Below are 24,804 nucleotides of genomic sequence, written 5' to 3' on the forward strand. Positions count from 1 at the left end.
CCACAGCAATGGTCACTCAGCACGAGATAGCCGCACAGCTATCACGCAGTCCGTTTCTCAGAGAAAATGCGTACACACCACCTGAAGCCGGTTGTTCTCCCGAACTCCCACAGAACGACGAGCATCCGCAGCAATCACACTTTCAGATGTAAACAAGAAGTGACATAATCGTTGGACACTCTCACTCGCGTTCAGCTGGGGACGGACAAGAATTTGTAGAAAACAACAACAACCCACCTGGCTTTCGTCTGATGGTCCATAGCTGAAGCTGAGAGTGAGTGGCCGGCGTCCGGCAACTGATATGACAAACCACGCGCGAGAGTATCCTCGCGCTTGTTCGAGAGAAAGAGATACCCGGCACGCTCTTTTTCTCTGCCTCGTGCCACCCAAAACCATCGACCTCTCCAACACAGGTCGGACATCAAACCGTCTCGAGGTTCCCCCTTATGATGCGGCGGCGCGAAGCGAAGCTGCAAAATCACAACAAACTTTAATACGTTTCCTCTGTTTTGAAACTTTTAGTATGATTTTTGTCGTCACCGGGTTTATCACGCGCGTTTCGAGAGCTCCCCGCTGCTTCGGAAAGACAAACATCCGCGGGCCGTCTGAAGTTCTAGAACTAGACAGTGTCGTGCCGTACGCTGTGTTGACATCTTACACATCTGTGCTTAGTGGATGGTTGCAATTCTGAATTTTGATTAATGAAGAAAAATTAATTCGATCAGTGTTTTCTAAATATTCCTGTAAAATTGTAAGTCATTCAGTAAAAAGAAGTTGGTTGAAGCTTTGGTCTTGGGGAAGTGTTGTATTGTAGAATTAGCGGAAAACAATTAAAATTTAGTGCGTGACAACGTGAATTCAATTGTTTTGTGACTGACGCGTACAAGTGTTCTTGAAAACGAAACTTCCCATCGGTAGCGCAGCATATGTATGTGACGATGTGTTCAGAAAAATGCAGTATCATTGAGAATCTTGTTCGTTTCCATTTTATGCGGAGTCGCGCTTTGTTTGGGAGCTTGTTTCTCGAAAACAATTAGCATCAACGCTAGCACTGTTCGACTGAATGACAAGTAATACATCCTCAGCAGCTGGTCAGCTGCAGCTAATGAACACTGCTCTTCTCAAGGAAACATTAAATCGAGTTAATTAAAAATGATGCCCCAATGTCACAGGGGAACCTTGGATTTTCCAGTCTGGGCAGAATTTAATTGCGAAAAGTCAATCATTAGGACTACAGGCTCGCCTCGTTTCATTTTATCCCCGTTGACAACATCTGCGATTGGAGAAGAATTATAGTTATATTATTCATGAAATGCCCGTCTCGATCCCAGTCGGTGCTATAAAACCAGTTCTGCTCCGTTCCTACCTAAGCCGGGAATGGAAAATGGGATCGATCGTTTTCAACTATTCCTATAGAACGGCCGCACCGCTTTGACCCCTGTTGTGAAATCTAGATCGAAGATTCCCTATCTAATGTAACCTTGGAAAAATGACAAAGACTTGCAAGTTGACGACGACGGACACTAAACTGGATTCGCCGCGGGTCATCCTACTAGAACTAGATCAACGGAACGCGGAAGATTTTCGTGCATTAATGAATACACAAACACGCCGACATCGTCGCTCTTCCAGCGGAAAATTTGCGGTTTGCGGTCAGGTCTCGCGATATAGTTTTGCGATGCTGATTACAGTCATTGGCGACGATTGAGGCGCAGCATCATAACGGGTTCGTATTCTAAACGCTGGCAGCAGTCTCCTGATACTAATGGAGGGGTTCGTCGTTTGCTAATTCTACGGTTCTCGATTGATCTGCTGTTGTTACGGTTGCGCGATGCCGATGGCCGCTGGAGGAGATTTTTGATGAAATGCCTAGATGAATGGGCAGCAGCAGCAACAGATCACCTGGGCAGCACATTTATTATGCTCGGAACTTTCAGCTCCAATTGTGTTACTCGGAAAATGTATGTTATCGGTGCGGTTCGTGATTACAGATGTTGAGTCGTATTGATGCTGAATGAAATACTTGTACTAAATTTGAAGTTAGTAAGGCGAATGAAATGAACAACGATGTTTGAACAAACGAGATGATAGTAGTGTAAATAAAGAGAATAAGTCCCTTTGGGTGTGATTTTTTTTTTAAATTGAAAATGAACATCAACTGTTGAATTGTTGTGTAAAAAATATTGGAGGAATTAAAAAAATATAAGAGGTTGTGTTCAAGACCGAATTGTTGACGAAGAACTACGCTGTAGTTTAATTCAAGTCGCTTATTTATAACTGCGAATATAGGTCGGACTTGGTACAGGTCGGACTTGATTATATACAGACTCGATTATATGTGATTCGATTACATTCAATTTTGGACTCGATTGTATACAGTTTGGAACATGAATGAATGTATGTAACCTATCAACGTTAAGGTGTAATTCAAGTAGCTATTACATGTACAGTGGGGTAAAAATTGTGATTTTTTTGTGATTTTGCTTGAATTTTTACCAGGAATTGTTTATATCGATTAAGAAAGATAGAAGTTGGATGACAAAGAACAAATTGTAGAGCGGCTAGAGAACTTCAATGTAATTGATAGAAACAATCTATTTTAATGTAAATTTTTAGGATGAAATTAATAATAACACATTCAAATTATTAACCTTCAAGTTTCAAGCTTCCAAAATGTTATTAAAATCCACTAATTTAGATGTTCTACTACTATATCACGTACTAAATTTTCTCATCTTTCAAATGAAAGCAACAGAATCGACTTCCGTAGCGTACTTTGTAATGTGTGTTTAAGGCAACAGAGTCCGAAAAAAAAGTTCTAGAACTCTGTCCTTGTTGAAATTCGAACATATGCGTAGAAGGATTTTTTTCATCAAATATGATCGTCTATCATCGCCTGAGAGAATCTGGATTTTTTTTTCATGTGAAAAAGGTGTTGTCTGACTTTAAGGGGATGAATCAAAAATCAAATTCCTCTTTTATATTCTAAGAACTTTTACATGCAAAAAAAAAACAATAAAAAAACATTTTTAACTCGATTCGGATTCGATTATATACAGTGAAAAGAAAACAAAAACTGTATATAATCGAGTCCGCGCTGTACTACGAAAATTTTTAAATAACCATTCTACCAGTGTGGTCGCCCTGAAATATTTTGTTTTATTGTTGAATTATGTGACGATAATTGTGTGATGATTCATTCTTGTGCTCGCAGAACAATACATTCTCGAGATAAGCGCAGCTGTCATCCTTAGTGGAGAAAGTTTTGTTACTGGCAAGCGAAACCAAATCACATACGAAATTCCAGAACGACATTTACTTTCTTGGTGACTAAATAAGCGTAAAAAAATCTATCTGCACGCGAACCCAAATAAATTAATGACCTATTATAACTTTTTGAATAACTTGGTATTCCCCAAATGTTTTTTTGGTGCAGAACTTTAACAACTGCTTCGCCAAAGCGTCAGTTTAATGCATTGATGCAATGTGAAAGGCACCAACGAAGCATTTATGATGACAGAAAACAAGCAATGTTAACTGCTTGGGAAAAGAGTGAATATTTGCCTCAGCAGAGATTCATTATAAATACCCTAGCGTAAATAATTGCCGCCCGCTATCTTCCCTCTTTGTTTATATTTATCATTACAAATGGGGTTTCAGCGTAGCGAAGATGCACTATTTTTACGTACGGATTATGAAGCACGCACGTACGCACACAAATATGCATATATCGATGGCTTGAAGCAACTAAATATACACACACTTATCTCCGTTTAGGGCCTTTCTCAACAGAAGCCCTTTCTGTTAATATTGCCAGTCTAGATTAGCTTAGCTGTCATCCTTTGTGGAGAGAGTTTTTCTACCGTCATGCGAAACCAAATCCCTGACAAAATTCCAGAACATTTATTTTCTTGGTGACGATAGCCTAGCTTGGCGATTCCCCACACAATTATGTAGCTCATGACCTTAATGCAATGGCATCAGTTTGATGCAATGATCGCAATGCCAGAGACATCAGCGAGTGAGTAATTTGGTCGCGTCCACAGCTCAGTCCGAAACAAAGACATGTGATGGCGCAAAACAAGGAAGAACAATCGATGTTCATTGTTTAGTATCTAGAACGATACTGAAAGTTTGCCTTTCCTTTCATTCCTTGTTGAATTAAAGAAACTTTGACCCTTTCGCTACGTGCCTCGTCTGTAGGCGACATCCGCGCGATAAGTTTTGTATACGAGCGTTGTCTTTAGACGACATGAGAGTGATACTGCACATCGATCACACCAGCGCGATGTGCATACTTTTCGGTGCAATGCTCCGTTCAGCGGTAGCACTCCGACAGAGCACACTGCCGCAAGGGTTAAACTTCTTCAGTTCATTCGTCTCTAGGCTCCAAAAAGGCCCTTGAGAAACTCTACTCTTTTCTCATATTTCTCCTCCACCCCATTGCTTTGAGAAAACCATTCGATCCCTTGTCGTCCAGATCGTCCAGCAACGGTGTTGTCCAGTCGGTGTCCTCACGAAGAATGAAGTTTGCCACTGTTTTTAATCTATGTAATTATTCCCTTCGGTTCTTCTTCTTTTCTTTTGTTCACGGAGAATTTACATGTTACGATTTCCCCTTCGTTGCTCGTTATTGACAGCTCTGTTCGGAAAAGCACACAAATTGACAGAACAAATGTATGAGGAAATGGGAATGCTTCCAATTTTCATCAAATTAAACCATATACAGATTATGGGATTCTAATGTATAGCATATCAAACAAATCTTAGGGAATTTCCGATTCGTTTGGTATGTAAATCGCCTGAATCCGTTCACAGCAAAAATAGTTACCCACACAAGACAACACACAGCGCGTTGAATGCATAGGGATGTGGGATAAAAATCATAACAGCAGAATTTAGCCATTGTAACACTGGTGTGATGGAAAAGATTGCTCATAAGTATCAAAACTACTGTTTGCATAAGGGTCCCATGTTATTTGTATAATGGCATCTAAAGTGAAAAGTTCTGATCATTTCGGATACGTAGAAATCATTATTCGAGTAACTATTGGTTTAAATTATGTTGAAGTAGTTGTTTTTAAAGAGCAGATTAATTGTTTGCATAAGTGTCTTATGTCATCTGAATAATATCATGTGAAAAAATCTTAGTTTGTTAAAAGTGAAAAATTCTGATCTATTCGGATACACATTGTTGGCATTAATTACTTGGCAATTTATTGCATCAATGACAAAAGTGTCTCATATTTAACGGATAATAAAAATAAAATTATATATTGATTATACTTCATATGATTTACTCTTGGAGACTGTTTCGAAAGATTTCACACGAAGACGAACTATAAATTTTTATATAAAAACATCACATTAAAATACATTGTTAAATTAATACATGTATATGGTTCACAAAAAAAAATGTTTATTTTTCATAATATTGCATGTATCACTGCCTTTTCAAGGAAACAAAAAATCCGACCAGTACAACACTCATGCTCAAATTTAATAAAACCGCAAAGGGTTAGTGAAAGACGTAGTTCTACGTTAAAAAAAATATTATTTGAATAATAAACATATTCCGGTTAGAGAACATGATTCAGGAGATCATTTCAAATTATAAAGCTTATAGCTATAAGTTTTCTGAAAGTATTCGTTTACGAGATATACTTCATTTATGTAATTTATACTGTCTTATATATAAAACAAAGTTTTTACGTATAACTCATCATCACAGGAGAACAGCTGATCAGAATTGTGTCGTCTACATATCGTTAAGTATGCCTTCACCCGATTTAGAATGAATGATAGAATACTTTGGAGGATATTGAAGATGAATAGAAAAAATCGAAAAAAATCAACTACATACAGTCATTCTATGTCAAACCGATATAGTAGTTCTCAGATATCCGCGAAAAGCGGTAGTGTAGTTTTTTTGTTCCATATCGCAACATATTAGACCAGCATTGTTTTATTTTTTCCGTCAGGGTGACCTATTCGATTTTAGGGTGGTTCAAAAAATCATTTTTTCCGATTTTTCCAAAAATGTCTTTTTTCAAAAATTCATAACTTTTGAACCACTATGCCGATTCATATGATCGACATATCAAATTGAAGTCAACTAGCTAGTCTCTTTGGAAAAATATCACACTAGCAAAAAAAAATATATGCTGTTTCTGTAATTATTGATTGTTTCTATTTTTTATGGGTTTACATGGATTCGGGACCAAGGGCGTTTTATTTTTTCTATAAATTTCTCTTGAAAGCTGAGGATTTTTTACATGAAATATCTCAAAATCAAAGATGTATCCTTTTTCGTTTTTAAGTTATGATTCTTCAAAGTTAACCGATAGTTCGAGATATCAATTTTTTCCCTTGCTCCTACTCTCAAAAATTCATAACTTTTGAACTACTGAACCGATTCAGATGATCCATATACCAAAATGAAGCCAATCAGCTAGGGTTCTTTAGAAAAATATTACACAACTAAGGGCGCTATTTTTTATATTATAATTTTTTTGAAAGCTGCAGGTTTGCAGCTGTAGTATTTTTTCAAATAAAAGAAGACTAGCTCATTGACTTCAATTCAATATGTCGATTATATGAATCGGTTCGATAGTTCAGAAGTTATAAATTTTTGAAAAACGTAATTTTTGGAAAATGGGAAAAATTAATTTTTATTTTTAGATCATCGGTTAACTTTGAAAAATCATAATTCAAAAACGAAAAAGAAAACAATTCTGATTTTTGGATATGTTATGTAAAAAATCTTCAGCTTTCAAGAAAAAAAAATACAAAAAAAGTAGCGCCCTTGACCAATGGGCGCCTGGGACCATGAAAACTATAAAAAACAAACACAATCAATGATTACGGAAACAAAATCCAAATATTCTGCAAACGTAATATTTTTCCAACAAAGGATGGATAGCTTATGTGCTTTAATTTGATATGTCGATCATCTTAATTGATTCAGTGGTTTAAAAGTTATGAATTTTTGAAAAAAGTAATTTTTGGAAAAAAGAGGGAAAATTCAATTTTCGATTCACCCTAGAAATGGGCACACCAATGAAAGAATAAAAAAAAATGTGAGTCTAACATTTTGCCATGAAGAACAAATCTACAAATTTTCATGAAAATATGAGAAAGTTATAGACTATAATTTTGAGATTCTGGAAAAGGAAACACTGAAAAAAACTATTTTTTTGCCGCAGAAAAATTGAATATAAAGTTTAAGATTGAAATATCTAAAAACTACATTTTTCTCACCCCTCACCCAATCTCACCCCTTAGAAGGGGTGACAATGGGTCAAAGTAGTGAATATTACTTTCTATGAGGAATTGTGTTAAGAAATCAATTTCTCGTTGATTTCAAGATAATTTAACAACATGTCCTTGAATGATTATTTCAGTTACGAAAATAGTGTCAATCCACCTAGAAGTGCGATGGAAATGATTATATACAACCATTCCATGACAAACTGATATAGTGGTTCTCAGATTTTCGTGAGAAGTGGTAGTTTTGTTCTTGAACGCAAAACATTAGACCCGTGTTTTTTATCATTAGGGTAATCATTTCCATTTTCCAAAAAGGATTTTCTAATTAAATTCATAACTTTTAAACTACCGGGCCGATTAAATGTTGTCCAGTCGCATAGAAATATTGAACGAAATTGAAAACATGTTAACTTTGCAAAATCACTCGATAACGAAAAAAAAAACACTTCTCTGATATTCGGATATGTTATGTAAAAAAACCTCAGCTTTGAAGAAAAAATATAAAACAAATATAACGCCCTTGGTCCTGAGACCATGTAAAAATTAGAAATATGAATGTTTGGGGAAGTGAAGCAAATTCTTTTATGCCTAATGGTTCCGGAGTATTTAAATAAGTAATATAGATCCACGCCACAAACGGCTCTATTTGGACTAATCAATTAGTTAAGGTTTCAAATTTCTGAACCATCAAAAGAACTGAAATAAATGTTTTACATACAATCACAGTCCTGCGTCAACTTTCCGTTCCGTTCTTTCACTTCAATTATAGTCAATGAACGTTTCTATTGAAGAAAATGGGGATTGAAGACATCGCTTCGGTGTCAAGAGCAAAACCAATGAATGTGGAGCGAAAAAGCGTGCACAAATTAGAAGATATATTTTTATTGGGTGTGGAAAGAGAGGAATAGTATTAGGTTGGGGAAAAAGTAATCCATTATTTTTGGGTGAATTTCAAAACCTTTTTCATATGCTTCGGATTGTCCGATTTGGGTCAAATATGCACCGTTGCATTCTGAAGTAGTAAATATACTATAGTTATTCAAAATTTAAAATAATTTTGTTTTTTCCTAAATGATGTTTTTTCTCGTTGTATTATTATTAACGAAGCCTTATTTATTCTCTACAACTCGTTCTTAGTTTTTGTATAGAATCAGTTTTTCCGATTTGGGTCAAATATGCACCGTTGCATTTTGAAGGTAGCTTCATAATGCCTCTCTGATAGAAGTCTTGGTCCTTATTGAAGGAAAACGTGGTTGGTTACAACTACTTACTACTTACTACTTACTACTTACTACTTACTACTTACTACTTACTACTTACTACTTACTACTTACTACTTACTACTTACTACTTACTACTTACTACTTACTACTTACTACTTACTACTTACTACTTACTACTTACTACTTACTACTTACTACTTACTACTTACTACTTACTACTTACTACTTACTACTTACTACTTACTACTTACTACTTACTACTTACTACTTACTACTTACTACTTACTACTTACTACTTACTACTTACTACTTACTACTTACTACTTACTACTTACTACTTACTACTTACTACTTACTACTTACTACTTACTACTTACTACTTACTACTTACTACTTACTACTTACTACTTACTACTTACTACTTACTACTTACTACTTACTACTTACTACTTACTACTTACTACTTACTACTTACTACTTACTACTTACTACTTACTACTTACTACTTACTACTTACTACTTACTACTTACTACTTACTTTAACGCAACTTTAGCAGGAGTCGGACAGGAGTGTAGAACCAAAGAATGAGCAATTGTTTCACAAAGATGTCATTTCGTTATGCGCCACATCCAATGTAGGGAGTAACAAGTTGGACCAATATCTTCCAACAGAATAATAACGGTCATATGAAAATAATACTCTTTCGCTCCAATTTTGAAGAATGAGCTAGAATAGCTTTCATAATGAATAAAAACAAAAAAAAAGGAAACTATAGTTCTCTAAACAAATTCCCAAATTAAAAAAAAAATATGTTTGATCTATTTTAGCACAATAGAAAGTAAAAAATGAATTATAATATAAAAATATTATTGAGATCATTTCACTATATATCTTGTGAACTGTTTGTCCTTTGCTCTTGAATCAAAGATGTGAAAAAAAATTTCACACATTTTGATACATCTGGAGAAACTCCAATAAATTATCAAAATAGTATATTGTAAAAAAATATTTAAATGTGTTAAATATAAACTTTATATCTCTCGGAAACATTGGACCAAGGAATGGTTTCAACTATTACCCTAATACTTTCAAATGTTCTAGAATCATATTACATCATCAGAATTCGTGTATCCTTGAAACAGTTGAGATATGAAATGAAATTCCTCATTTGAAAAAAGGGATCATAATTTTGGCTATGACTTCAAGTTCAAGTCTTCATAATAGTTCATAGTTATTCAAAGTTTAAAATAATTTGGTTTTTTCCCGAAGGATGTTTTTTCTCGTTGTATTTTTATTAACGAAGCTTTATTTATTCTCTACAACCCGTTCTTAGTTTTTGTATAGACTCAAAGATCACCGATTTTCAATTCTCCGCATACAGGGAAACTTCGATATAACGTACCCTCTATATAACGTCACTCGATATAACGTACATTTTAACTCGATATAACTTACACATTTCCAAAGTGTAAAGCAAAATTTTTTTCAATATTTTTTTTCTGACAGAACAATGAATTACCTGTATTGTGATGCTAAAACAAGTTTTGTTCTTTCAATCCATCCCGAAATACAGCTGGTTTTGTGATTCCGGATTCTAAATGAATCATGCTTTAATCAACAGTACGAAGGGATACACCATGAGAAAAGCTGGCTTCGTCTTCTGATTGAAGTTATTCATTAACTTTATTAAAACAGCAACACAATAATGTATTATAGACTACGTTTGTGAGTACTTTATTATGCTTCGATATAACGAACAATTCGATACAACGTACAATTTTGAAAGTGAAATGTACGTTATATCGAAGTTTACCTGTACATCCTTTTCAAATTCTCATAGATTACAAGGTACGAGAGTGAAAAAACACAAATAATACAGTTTAGGTAGCAGGCATGGTCGAATACAACACTTGTCTGTTGATTACTCAACCTTTTTTAAAGATTTTCCTTCAACTTTTTTTTTCATTCCGAATTTAGATTTTTTTGGATCGATTCTTTGTACTCGAAAATATTGCGATAATCGGTTTTTCTTTCTATCGAAACACATACAGAATAAGTAGATAAATTGGAGAAAAAGGCTCCTGATTTTTCAAAGATTGATTCTCTGGAACCGATTTAATCAGTGAATCGAGTTCTACGTTGTTCAGAAAATCGATTCGTCAAGATCGAAATTTTTATGAAGATTGCCCAATTCTACTGCAAACCAATTTTCTAACGGAACTGTGACGGCCTTTAAATTCTACCGGAACAATAAGTCGTTATTGTTCGGTTCAAATATAATATTGTTGATGATCTGAGGGTGTAGAAATTTCCATAGTACGTAAAGATCAATCAGATCCATGCAAATACAATCACTCGGGCGACATCTCTTCTAATGACGGTGTGAATGAAAATTCCCTTCTGGGTATAAGAATCAACACGCACCAGTGACCGACTGTATCTGTTAGCAGTTTTCCCTTTCGGCTACATATTTAATTATATATATATAGCTAAGCAGTCCCATCATCACTAGTGACTTTTAACTATCAACACCTCATTGAAAAGGGGGCCAGACCGCTGCCAATAGCTCAATTGCGAAGTCACCTGTCTGTCCTTCAGTCACTTTGCTTATCGCGCTAGTGGGCCAAAACCACCGCTAGGAGCAGAGGCAAACTAAAAATAATGCCACACAGCACCTGTAGGCGAAAATCGCGCGCACTCACTGGCCGGGCGGCCCCCGTGATACGCAAATCGATGGCACGCTGTGGCAAGGTGATGAATGGCTCGAACACGTGTGTGACGCAATTCTAAATACGCGCGCGTGTACCATTTCGACGCGTCGGCTGCATTTGCATTGGTTAAACGCGCTTCCACGCGAGGTGCAATCGAATTTTGTTCACCTTTAAACACGTAGGTGCTCAAATTTGGTATTCTAGGAGTGAACGAAAATAAAAATATATATATATTCAACTACTTTTCGGCTATCGAATCAATTGCCATTGTTTTTTGAGCTGTCAATTTTATATGCTTTATGTGATTTGACAGACAGTTTGAGGCTGAAGGTATCTGCGATTATTATACGCTTCCGGCAGATATTATCGGTCCAGGAAAATGAACTGACTCTAATACAATCCGTTTCATAACTATAAAATGACAATTTTTTGAGCTTCTAGAGATGATGGTCGGTCGAAATCTCAAAATGACGTACTGTAACTTTCTTCGTTTATAAAACTAGCTTTATAATCATCGTTGTTTTGGTAAGGCGCGAATCATTCAAAGAAAACCAAAATGGCCGTGTTGAATAGTTATATGATGTTACTCCTCCTTTATCATTATTATTATATTTACTTTAACTATATTCACTATAATATATTTTAAAAGCTGACGTCCAATTAGCATGAATTACAATAATTGAATAATGCATATTCGTCATGTTTTCAAGCAAGCAGCGGCCTGTTGAAATTTGCATCTAGTTCTTCGCGGTGAAAAAACACTTGTTTAAGCGTTAATTATCCTAAATATATATAGCGTCTGATCAAAACAATAAAAACCATAAAGCTAGTCTTATGAACGAACATAGTTACAATATCGTTCCCAATATGTATACATAATTTCAACCGAAATTTACTGTACACGGGAAATTATAAAAATGAAACTCTGAGACACAGTATATTCTGATCAAAACATCAAAACTATAACGGTTAAGGACAATGAAATAATTTAATTTTCAAATCAATTCTCATTAGTATTGATATAAGAGCAACATTTCGCTGAATTATAAAAAAGTGGTAACAACCTAAATTGTTTTTCACAGGTGACCAATTTTAATTGCAACAAATATCTCATAAGACCGAGTATCAATGACAATTAGAAAAAAATGATTGAAAAGCCGTCTATTTTGAATATAATTATCATATAAAAGCAAAAAAAAACAAAACAATAAATTCTCTATTAAAACATTTAAATATTGATAATTTCATTTCGTTGAATTTTCTTTTTTTAAATTTGATATATTTAAATTTATATTTTTTTTTTCGTCGAAAAAAAGTTGAGAAAACACTCAAAATTTCAAAAACAAATTGATTAAAAAACTATAAGACCTACAAAACTTGGGTTCAAGAATGAAATGTATAGAATTATTTCAGTTTTAGTTAAAAACAATAAAACTTAAACTTAAAATTTCAGTTAAAACAAATGTTTAAAATAAATATTCATTTTTCTCAACAAAAAAAGTTTTTTCTTTAATTCTAAAAATAATTGTATGACTCATACAATTATCAACAATTTTCCATACATTGGAAGAAAATAAAATAAATATAAAATAGAAGTCATGTAGAAAATTAAAAAAATGAGTTCAAGATGGTAAAAATATTTTTGTGGCTAAATTTCGGAAAATCATAAAAATTTGATTTTCCACAAAGTTTGTGACTTCTATTTTATATGAAAAAATTGAAGAAAAATTAAAACATACATATTTTAGATATTGCAAATTAAAGTTTTTTTTGGAAATGAAAAAAAGGATACTATTTTTTTCTCAGTTTATATTTTCTTCACATTTTAACATCTATATTCTATAACTTTTTCTAAGACACTATTTCTGTACGACTCATAATTCTTTAAATATTAATTATCAAAGATTTCTCTTTCTAAAATCGATACGCCCTTTTCAAAAGTTACACTTGAGTAAAAAAAACCCAATTTATTTTTCATTGTCACATTCACGTTTTCTTACTAAGCGCACATTCGTGGGTCCGCAAAACTATTGATTGATCTTCTAATCTACAATTTAAAATTACCTTTTACTATGAAATTCCCAGTACTTCTACAAAACTCGTCATTATAATGTTAGATTATTTTCAGACATAATTTTCGTTCAAGATTTTTCAACCACTTGCAAATAACATGTTTTTTCGTTACATGGAATACAGAAAATATGATAGAATAAGGACAGCCCTAAATCGGACAATTCCTTCCTCGAGTTTTGCTCTTATCAACACATTCGTCGATCCATTTTTATTTATATAGATAGTAGAAGATGGGACAGTGCGTTTTATCACATTAAAATCCATTTTTACTTTCGAAAAAAGATCAATTTGGTTAGCGCTAACATCAAATGGACTATCAACGCATGTCATTATGTAATTGTAGAACATATGTGAATTGGCCTTTCCGAATTTTCCTATTTTCCTTCAAAGTTTTCCGAAAAAATTTTATTGTCATGTCGGAATATGCCTGATTGAGATATGTGTATTATCCTCCCTTAGGGAGGGGGAAGGATTGAAACCTCCATAGAAACATTTATTGCACCCTAAAACCTCCATATACCAAATTTAGTTCCATTAGCTTGATTAGTTCTCCAGTAACAATTTCATTTGAATGGCAGCCCCTCTAGAGACAGGGGGAGGAGTGTCGAACCACCATAGAATCGTTGATCGATCCCTAAAACCTCTATATACCGAGTTTGATTCCATTTGCTTGAATAGTTCTCGAGTTATTCAGCCCGCCCCGTTAGAGAGGAGGACGAGTGTCAAACCACCATATGCCAAATTTTGTTCCATTTGCTTGATTAGCGCACTAATTATGAAGAAATTTGTGTTTGTGTGTATTGTATTGTATTCATATTGTATTGATTTATTCTTTTTTATTATCAGGAGATTCGACAAAACTTTTAACCTGGTTTGTTGGTATTTATGTTTCCTCATTCGGGTAAATGGTTTCAGGAGAGTGGTACCAGCAGGGCTCTGCATAGTCATAGTCAACTGAGGATAGTAGGATAGTCAGCTGACTATCTGACTGACTATATCCGTATTCAGTTAGTAATAACTTTTGGCTTCTTCACGCAGTTTCTCCGCCAAAACGACTGAACAGTCAGTCGGGCGTTTAGTCGTTATCTCTCTCTACTGACTCGACTATATCTCGCGTAACTTTTGAAAAGGTCCAATGTAACATTTTCGCCAACTCGAGAAAAACGTAGTTGAAGACCCGAACATTATTTCGCGAATTGTCTTAAAAGCTATCAATATTTATCACTGTTTTCACCACTAGTTGTCAAGAATAACTCCGTAAAACCAATCGTAACTATTGTTCCGTGATTTGAGATTAAGGTTGAAGCCTCGGAGCGAAAAATGTTACATTGGACGTTTTGACTGCCCGCGTTTGCACATTGGACATATTACGTTGCACTATAAAAAATTGAAACTAACTAATGAACAACAATCCAAATATCAGCATTTCGTTCTAAAGACTGATTATTATTGTTATCACTCGTTGAACTGCACTGAAATCGATAGCAACACCTGTAAGAAACAAATTCCAAAACGACCGAAGTACGACTGCGAGTTGTATTGACTGCTTTGTTATTTCGGACGTTTCGGCCGTCGGAGGAAAGTGGCGTCGGAAGTAACAGCCGGGTGCTTAAAATTCGAATCTGTACATTGGATATTTTTTGTATCGGCGACAAAAAGATGAAGAAGATAGATACGTGAACGATTGTTTTTGTAATACATTCAATGATTGAAAACTAATAGCGTGCATCCATTAACTCGATTTGTTTACATTTGTTACATAGGACCTTTTCAAAAGTTACGCGAGATATCATTTCATTCTGCAACGATGTTTGAGTTCAACGTGGTTTGACATACGCTACAGGTGAGCTAGATACTTTTGTATCGTACACGAAAATTACTTACATGTATAAAATAACGTACAGTATGTGTGTGTGCTATTCTGCACGCATAATACTAACTAATACTAACGCGAGGACCTTTATAGCATACTTGATAAATGTCTAAGTTCGTTGGTTTGAGTTCACTATGGGTAGACAATAAACCTTCCATTGATGGGGTAACTTATTTTTTGCATCAGAAATCATGTTTTCGTTCCTCTTTATATGGACGTAAAAATAATATTGCGTACGCGGGTATGAAACGTGTCAGGGGGAAATGGAAGTGTGGATTGAAGTCAGTTGAATGAAGAGGCAGATTTGTATTCATTAGTGGAGTCAGTTAAAATAACCACTGACTGGACTAGTTCACCAGTCATCCTCGCTAGTTAACGCTAGTCAATTCATTTTCTAGTCAAGTCACTTTTTGTCGTGGGCGACTGCCGAAGCACTTCTAGTCGAAGCGAAGCTACTGAGAGTAGAGTCGGTCTTCTTTTTTCACCTTCGAAGATTTCGGGCCCTGGGTACCAGTACGTTTTTTCTAATGTAATATTCTTATTTCACAAAAAGTTCTTAGATTTCTTAGTTCAATCTGATTGTTCCTTCTAATCTTAATTATAATGATATTGATGGAAAAACATAGGCATAACAAGTATTGAAAACCATCTAAAAAGGTTTTCGCCGATAAACCACTGTAGTTTTACATGGATGAAATTACCCTAAAAATAGAGAAAGTTATAGTTAACCCTTTCGCTACGAGCGTCGTCTATAGACGACATCAGGGTGATACTGAAAAAGTGAAAGGGGTAATGCCCAATGTATATTTTATTCCCATTGAATTTTAATTGAAAAAAAAACTTCATTAAAAATTTGAACATAGCTGGGGATACTTTTAAATGACCCAATATGTGAGACTGAATTATCTGAAAGGTGTACAAATCAAAACGGATCAAGGAAAGAAAACTCTTATAATAACGAGTAAGAACAATAAGTGTTATGTCTTGTCTCATAAGTGTCGTGCAATTCTCACGTTACACATTAATTAAAAATAATTAATAGTGAAATATTGAGCAATTGTTGAGTTTTAATGTAAATTGAGTGTAAACGATGGAATGAGAAATAGAAAGCCTTGGAAACGTTCCTTGAAACGAACCAATTTTCCCGAATTTCTCCGAAATCCAATTTGCACAAAAATTACACAAAATTAAACATATAACTTTAACGCGAAAGCTGCGTGTATTTGATGACCTTCATAAAGAATTCTACGATTTTGGCAACTGTATGAATGGCAAAAGAAGTTCGCTATGATTATGTGAATTCCGAAGAAGCCTCCGTTGGCTATCCGTTACGCACGAGGCTCCCACCCAAGAACCAAAAAATGGTTCAATAGTGTGCAATGTTATTCATCGTTCGAATCGATAAGTGCTTCACTCCAAATATTCCCCTTTTCGCTATAACACGCATAAACTCAGTGAAATGAGAGAACGAGATAATTGCATAATCTCCGAGAGCAGCCCTACCCTCTTTTGCCTCGTTCGAATATATATGTTGATAACAGAAAGAGGGCCCACTTATTTACAGAAGGCAAAAGCCGTCCAATTGATTTTCAGCTGCAATGAAATTCAATTACCACGCCGCTAGCTGGCGGCACCGTGAGGAACTGCGCAGAGCAAGAGGAATGGAATGAGATCGACGGAAAGAAAGCATTGAAACCGAGTCTAAGCGGGCGCACACACACATACTTACACACATATGCACACTTATCAATTTATGCCGCGGGCGGGTTATGTTTGGATGGTTCGATTGGTTTACTCTATTCATGCATAATTTATTGCGACCACACCACGACCTGCCCCAATACAAAACCACGCGCCGAGACTCCGCGCGACACGAAGGCTCGACGCGGTCGGTGCAAATAGCTTGGGGCTTCGTCGCAATGATAGGGGCTGCGTTACCCAGCGCTTGAGGGGGAGACTGCTGCTGCTATGACTCGTGTCGACACGCGCGCGATGTGATAATAAAACGGCCAAATTGTGGTTAGGGGCATTGTTTGTCTAATGCGTGTGCACCATCCAATTGATTGTGATGATTCAGGGTTTTTTTTGTATTTATCTTCATGTACTTGAAGACATAAATGGGTTGAACAGTTATGATTGTAGTGCTCGTAGTCGGGTTAAGTTGAAATATTTGTATTCAACATTTGACCATCGTTTTTTTACAGGAAAAAGTTGGTCAAATGAAATTGCATTAGCTTCAATGGCATTGAGGTTGTTCATTGAATTAAATGACAAACAGTAGCGCAATGCATTGCTTACTGTTCTAGTTGAACTAACTTTGTTCACCTTTCACAGAATTCACTCTTATACACTGGGACATTTAAAAAGTATCCCCGGTTTTGGTTCAATTTTTGAATGAAGTTTTTATTTATTAAAATTCGGATAGTTTCAGAATTTCATCAGTGTTGAATCACTGTGATTTCGTTTCATTTAATCTATTTAATTGTGAACAGTAGAACCCTGAATTAATTGTTAGGCCATGTGGTAACACCTTATAATGGAAGACAAGCTTTCAATCGCACTTTGTTTGACATCAATCCCGGGGGGCATTATTCCTGTATTTCAAAATTGCTTCAAACTATTAGAGTTAGTGTCATGTTAGACCATGAAAAATGGTTTTTTTTTCTAACTTTTATATTTCAAATTACATGTCAATCTTATTTATAATTACAATTACATCAATCAAATTACAATATCTGAATCGTACCCAACGTTATTGATGTTTATACTCACAAACTAAGAATTCCATCTTTTGATGTCGGAAGGTTTTGGGGGAGTATCAATAATTTTTGAGCAATTGTAATGTAACCATGTGCAAACATTCTGCTCGCTTCCCCAGGTTCCATACTGCTCGCTCTCAGCTCTCTAAAGCACTGAGAGCACAAGGCAGACAATCGGAGATCCCCGTCCGGGATATCTTAGGTAGCCGTGATCCTGATCTTCTGCTTCATCTATACCTGTTCCTCAGAAACGCCGATGTCAACGTTTAATGATGTTTCCTTCGTTGTGTCCCCGTTTCATATCCCTCCTATCCGATCGATAAACTTTTACTTAGTCGCGGCAATACATACACACACTCTTTACAGATACACAGGCCAAAGGTTGTGCAGTCCACTGATCATTCAACAAGAGCCAAAGGTTGTACCGCTCATGACAACTCTACACGAACTGATGATTGCGCCGGCTAGTGACCATTCTATCCTGGATTCCTCGAGTCGAGAAAGACGCACCACGCTAGATATGGGGTACAGACTAGGGAGCGTTGCTGATTAATGGTCAGCTGCATCCCAATAGGAAGTATCCCATGTCGGGCACACGTACAGAGCATTGGAGACATGTGCAAACATTATGTGCCTTTTGTTTTGGGTCGTTGTCTTGGTAAAACTTGAATCCTTAATTCAATCCCATTTTGTTGAAGGTAACTAAAGACAGTTGGAATGCACAAGGGCTACCATACTAAATAAGGTATTCTGAAATTGATCAACACCTTTTAATAGAAATTATGAATTTGAGTCAATCTCCATACATTCGTTTCGTATGTTTCCTAGATAGTTGAATCACTGTTTCGGAGACATCCCTCCATGCTTCAAACGTCTTTAACCCTTCTGTACTCGCGCGCAAAATCGTAACACGTATACGCAAAAACCGTGTGTGGCTCTGTATTGTGTGCCTGTTGCTATTGTGTATTTTTAGGCGTTATTGGTATTTATTTAAAGTAAGAGATACAATTGAATGAAAAAAACCCCAGAGATTTTTTTTTATATTCAGAATATTCAGTTTTAAATCAGCCTACTCATTGATTCTCGGTCTGTCAGATTGTATGCGCGAGCGTAGTAGATTTAAGATTGTTTTTCGTAATCCATTGCTTAAAGTCAGATTCATTGGCATTTCAAGATGTAGTTTGTCGGTACTTTGTTTTGGTAATCTGAATGACCTGTTGGTTCATGTGCTGTAGAAAAGGGGTCATATTTGGCGGTAGAAACCTTAGTAGAAATTACCTCTATCAAGATGTCATCCGAAATCAGCTCATGTTGGAAATGACGGGCTGTACATTTGTCAAGAAGGGGAACTGCCTTCGGTTCGATTCCCACTCTACTGGAAATTTTTCGAATATTTGGTACGAAAGACTCGTGAATCCACTTCTGAAATATGTCGTGAGTCATCCATGCATTTTTCGATGCGACATATCCAACAGGTATTTGAATGTTTTGAAAGCCCTTAGGTTCTTAGTTTTTTCCAATAATAAACATCGGCAATTTGTGAGTACCCGTAGCATTTGCGCATGGCATAAAGGTTGCTCTATCTTTTGGCATCTTTAGTCCCGGAAGAGTAGACTCTTCAGTGCATATCAAAGTGAAGAGTCTTATTAAAAAGAGCTGATTCATTCGGATTGACTGCTGAACAGGTATACAGCAGTCAATCTTCGCTCTTGCACGAAAGATAAAAATCCAGTTTGAAGGGTTCCACGCTAGGGGCATCACCAGATAGTTTCTCTCCCGAAATCTTCAGACACCGGATGCCAAAACGCTTCTTAAAATTTCGCACCCATGTTTTACTAAATTTGAAATCTTCAGGAATATCAAACTCTTTGACAAAAATTCTGGCTATTGCAAGAATTAGGTTGTTCGACATGATTTGATAATTAATACGCATTTGAACAAACCAATAAAACTGCTTCAATGGGTGATGTTTTCCGGAAGCAGCTTACTTCACTTTAGAGCTTTTGAACCCACGACGGGATGAAGCTTGCACCAACCTATCTTTATGGAGCCCAATCTCCCGATTGGTGGCACGATTTACTCCAATAGCCGTTTTTTTCTTAAGTTGCATTAGGGTGACCATGAAAAAGCGGTTTTTTCTCTAACTTTTATGTTTCAAATTCTACATCAGAACTGTCTTCGTACGACTTTTAGAGCTTATCAAGACCAATATTTTGCGATGTAGAACTTGTCAATATTTCATTTATTTATTTATTCATTAATTTATACTTGTAGAGTAAGGGTTCACCCTTATAAATATTCTACAATCGGATACCTTGTTGTTCACACCACATTCAATTGAAAACAATCCAAACAAAATTTAAACAAAAACAAAATTAAAATTAACCTAAACTCTATCATGCATGTTGACCATTTTTAACACTCCAAAATTAATCTAACTCCTTGCTAATTCCTTTCATTCAGCCAGCCGATACACTCACGGCGGAATCTAGGGAAAGAATTAATAGATTTTATGTCAGTTGGAAGCAGATTCCACCAAATAATTGCACGTACAAAGAAAGTATTGCTATAATAAGATGTAATGTGATTTGTGAGAACGAAGTGGCGAACTCTAGCGCTCCGAAAGGATTGTAATTTATTGAAGAGATAGTGAGGACCGTGATGAATAATTTTAAATAAAGTGACATAGCATCTTAATTTGAAGAAATTACGAAACGAACATCCCAACAGTTGCCGTTGTAAGTTTGATACGCTAGAAAACCTAAACAAGTTGAAAACCCATCGAACACAGTGGTTAACTGCTACCCTCAATCGAGCGTAAGCAGAGACTGGAGCGTTCAAAATCAATTCGGAACCATAAGAAAAGTGAGATAAAAGAAGGGTTTTAAATAACTTAATTTTTGTTGAAACGGATAGCATACCGCTGTGAGTCTAAGATGTCGTAGGCCTGCATATATTTTCCCGCATTGTGAATTCACTTGCACATTCCATTCAAGGTTGGATTGGAAAATGACACCAAGATTGGAAACTTTATCAACATATTCGATCTTTTCATTATTGATGATTATGTCTGGTAAATTTGTGCGCGTGTGACGCCTAGCAATAAACATTGCTTTAGTTTTTGATGAATTAATAGGAAGCAGATTATCCGAGGACCATTTCCAAACACTCTTCAGGTCAGTGTTGATTAACTGAGCCAAATCTTCTAAATTAGCATCAGTTGAACAAATATAAAGTTGTACATCATCTGCGAACATTTGGATGACACAAAATTTTAAAACTAATGGTAAATCGTTTAAAAATATTGAAAAGAGAAGAGTACCTAAAACAGATCCTTGGGGTACTCCAGATAAAATATTAATTGAGCTGGATAATTTTCCATCAATTTCCACTATCTGAGTGCGAGAGTTCAGATAGGAACTGATAAGAAAAACAGCTTTACGACTAAAGTTAAACTGACAGGGCAGTTTACGCAATAATTTGACGTGAGAAACTCCACCAAATGCTTTAGAAAAGTCTATTAAAAGCAAAAATGCTACCCCTTTTTTGTCAATAAATTGATGTATGTCATCATGAACCTTAAGCAACGCCGAAGTAGAATAACAGATTAAACCGTTGAATAAAGTTTTGAATTTGAAATTTCAAAATTTTCTCAAAAACCTTGGACATACATACATAGAATACTGATTGGAGGAAGATTGTTCAAACAAGTAAACGTAGGTTTCTTACGAAATGGAATTAGCTTTGTAGCTTTCCAAGCGCGAGGAAATTGGGCAGTCGTTATAAAAAAATTAAGAGATACTTTATGGGCGTAATTACGAATGGCAAAATCATTTTAATGAACCTCAAAGGAATGCCATCCATACCGATAGCATTAGAACTAACTGAAATATGGCATTCCAAATTTCTAACTCGTTACACGAAGCAAATGAAAAACCATCAATGTTAGGAGGTGGTATTGAAGGAAATTCCGGATCATGTGTGAAGTTTTCACCAAAAAAGAATTTATCTTATCACTAGTATTCATATGCTTTCCTTTATTACACGGACCCACAGTAACATTAAGTCGTTTGAGTTTTTTCCAAAGTTCTTTGCTTGAAGTCGCAGACTCTAAACTAGACGTCATATAGTTAGATTTGGCTTGGTTAACTTTCATGCGAAGTCTATTAAACTGAAAATGGTCCTGAGAACTTCTATTACTTTTCCATGGGCGATATGCAACATCTCTAGCTATCATAGCATTCAAAATGTTATTGTTGAACCAAGGCGCATTTGCTTTGGGACTATGAGCTCTTAATGGTGCACAATTTTCATAAATTTCAATAATCTGCTTGTTGAAGAAATCAAGAGTCAAATCAGAATCAGTGATACTATACAATAATGACTAATCCAAGTCATTTAATATGTTTTGCAACTCAGAAAAATTAATTCGATTATAATCCCGAAAAATTTTCGATTTATCATCATTGCAACGAATTATGTTAAAAGATGAAAAAATCATATCGTGATGAGAAAAACCTGGGGCTGACACTTGATTGAAATTTAGAACGAAATTTTTGTCATTTGTTAATAGAAGATCAAGCTTCCACCAGGATATAAGTGAGTAGGTTCATTATTTACACAAAACAACCCAAACCTCTCTAGAACCTCGCTGAACCGAGTTGTTTTAGCGCAAACTTTTTTTCAAATTTGTATTGAAATCCCCTGTCAAAATTATATTCTCATAAGCTAATGACAGTTCGGAGAGCTTCTGGTCAAGGAGGTTGGAACAATCAAATTCAGGACGGGAATAAATCACACCAAGCAAAAATTTTCTGTGATTCACTCGTATCTCAATGAATAAATATTCAATACGATCACCATCCCCCAGTTCCGTCAAAGGATTGGAAGCAGTAATAACCCTGCAATCAATATTACATTTGTGATAAATGCAAATTCCACCACCTCGACCAGCTACTAGAATTTCTAAACATAGTAGAACTCTAATTGATCACGTCTTTTCAAATTATGCTACTGTTCATTCTCCGACAGAGGCCAAATTTAAAATAACTGACCATGAGACAATTTTTGTTAACATTGAGAATGGACAGAAGGACTGTGATAGAAACAAGGTAAAGATCAAATGCTGGAAACAATATTCTCGAGAAGCTATGTCTCAACTTGTGTCGGCAAGCCTGGATTTTGAAGCAACTACTGGACATCTGAATGATAAAGCAGCTGTTCTAACTAATACTTTGAAAGAGTGTACGAATAAATTAGTAATTGAAAAATATATTGATTTGAGTAATTCGAACAGCTGGTACTCTTTGGATCTGCTGCGCCTCAAACACAAAAGAGACAAAAAGTACAGAAAGTTTGTAAGAACTAATTTAGAAAACGATTGGAATATGTTCGCCTGAGACATATATTCACAGGCCTTGAAAAAGACTAGATGTGAATATATACAGAGGAAAATCGATGAACATCAAAATAATAGCAAAGGACTATGGAAAATATTAAAAACATTATTAAATTCTAAAAATAGTATACCGCGTTCCATAGTTTTCGGAGGGTCAGGAGAACAGTCAGACCAAATTATTTCAGATAAATTTAACAGTTATATCGTTAATAGTATTCTACTGATCAACCAAAGTATTGAGTTGGTTAGTGAACCTGTCGAAATAATACAGCCGATTATTATCAATTGCAGACTAAATTGTTTTTCACCTATCACTTTTGCTGATTTGAAAGGTATTTGTTTTTCATTGAAAAAATCGACTGGTACGCAAAAGTCAACGCAAAAGTGATTCAAGATTGTTTTCATGTCATTGGACACGATCTGCTCGACCTGATAAATGAATCTCTACGAACTGGGTACGTGCCAAAGGTTTGGAAGGAATCCCTTGTGATTCCAATCCCCAAAGTTAATTGACGTTAATTTCGAAATAGACGGTGAGACATTAGAACGCGTGAAAGATATAAAATACTTAAAAGTTTTTTTTTATCTGTATTATAGTGACTTTCAACTCATTTGGCTGGTTCGTCACTTTTACTTCCATTTTTGGAAGAATGTCGGGAGTGAGAATTGAACTCGTGACCTTTAGCGTGAGAGGCATGGATGTTACCACTACGCCAGATCGCCTCCCGCTTACTTAAAAGTTATCATTGATGACAATTTAACTTTTAAGTCTCACATTAACAATGTCATCAAAAAGATTGTAAAGAAGTACGGCGTTTTGTGTCGTTTGAAGATAGAGCTGACAGTTAGCAGTAAAATTAATTTGTACAAATCTTTGATTTCACCGCATATAGATTTTTGCTCGTCGATCCTATTCCCTGCAAACAATACACAATTAACGAGATTGCAGCGTTTGCAAATGCGTTTGATTTTAAGATGTAGTAGATACACTTCCTCTAGTTTGATGTTGGACGCGCTATAGTGGCTATCTGTGAAGCAAAGAATTTATTACTTGACAATGGTGTTCATCTTTAAAATTTTAAACGGTATGCTGTCTCGATATTTGTGTGATCGAATTGAAAGAGGAAGTGATGTTCATAGATATAATACAAGAAACGCGAATGATGCAAGAACAGCAAACTTTATGTTTTTTTAATCGTTTATTTTTATAGGCTCAGTTACATAAGTTTAAAGGAGCCAATCTCCTATCTGTATTGTTACAAGTATATATAAACATTTTTCATTAATTCTAGTGTTAATGAAGTAGAGAACCGATTACTCGCGGTTTGCTCGAGTTTAGAAGGGTGACATTTTTTTCAGGAAAAGGAAGGGATATAAGGATATGTTGACAATGTTCACACTCACATTCATCATACTCAATTCTTAAGCCTATCTTATATCTAATATGTATTTACATTTCACCTTATTCTATTGTTAGTAAGAAGGGATTTGCTTTCT

At 35.4% G+C, this 24,804-nt stretch overlaps 1 protein-coding gene across 1 annotated transcript in view; it reads left to right on the forward strand.

Moving 5' to 3' along the window:
• The first annotated feature begins 514 nt into the window (after positions 1 to 514).
• Positions 515 to 24,804, forward strand: part of LOC129764553 (uncharacterized) — a 132,007-nt gene continuing 107,717 nt past the window's right edge. Inside the window, exon 1 of the mRNA XM_055763755.1 lies at positions 515 to 751. The gene's annotated coding sequence lies outside the window, so the exon portion shown is untranslated. The remainder of the gene's footprint in view (positions 752 to 24,804) is intronic.

Source organism: Toxorhynchites rutilus, chromosome 2 (genome assembly GCF_029784135.1).
Source record: "Toxorhynchites rutilus septentrionalis strain SRP chromosome 2, ASM2978413v1, whole genome shotgun sequence".
Classification (NCBI taxonomy): domain Eukaryota; kingdom Metazoa; phylum Arthropoda; class Insecta; order Diptera; family Culicidae; genus Toxorhynchites; species Toxorhynchites rutilus.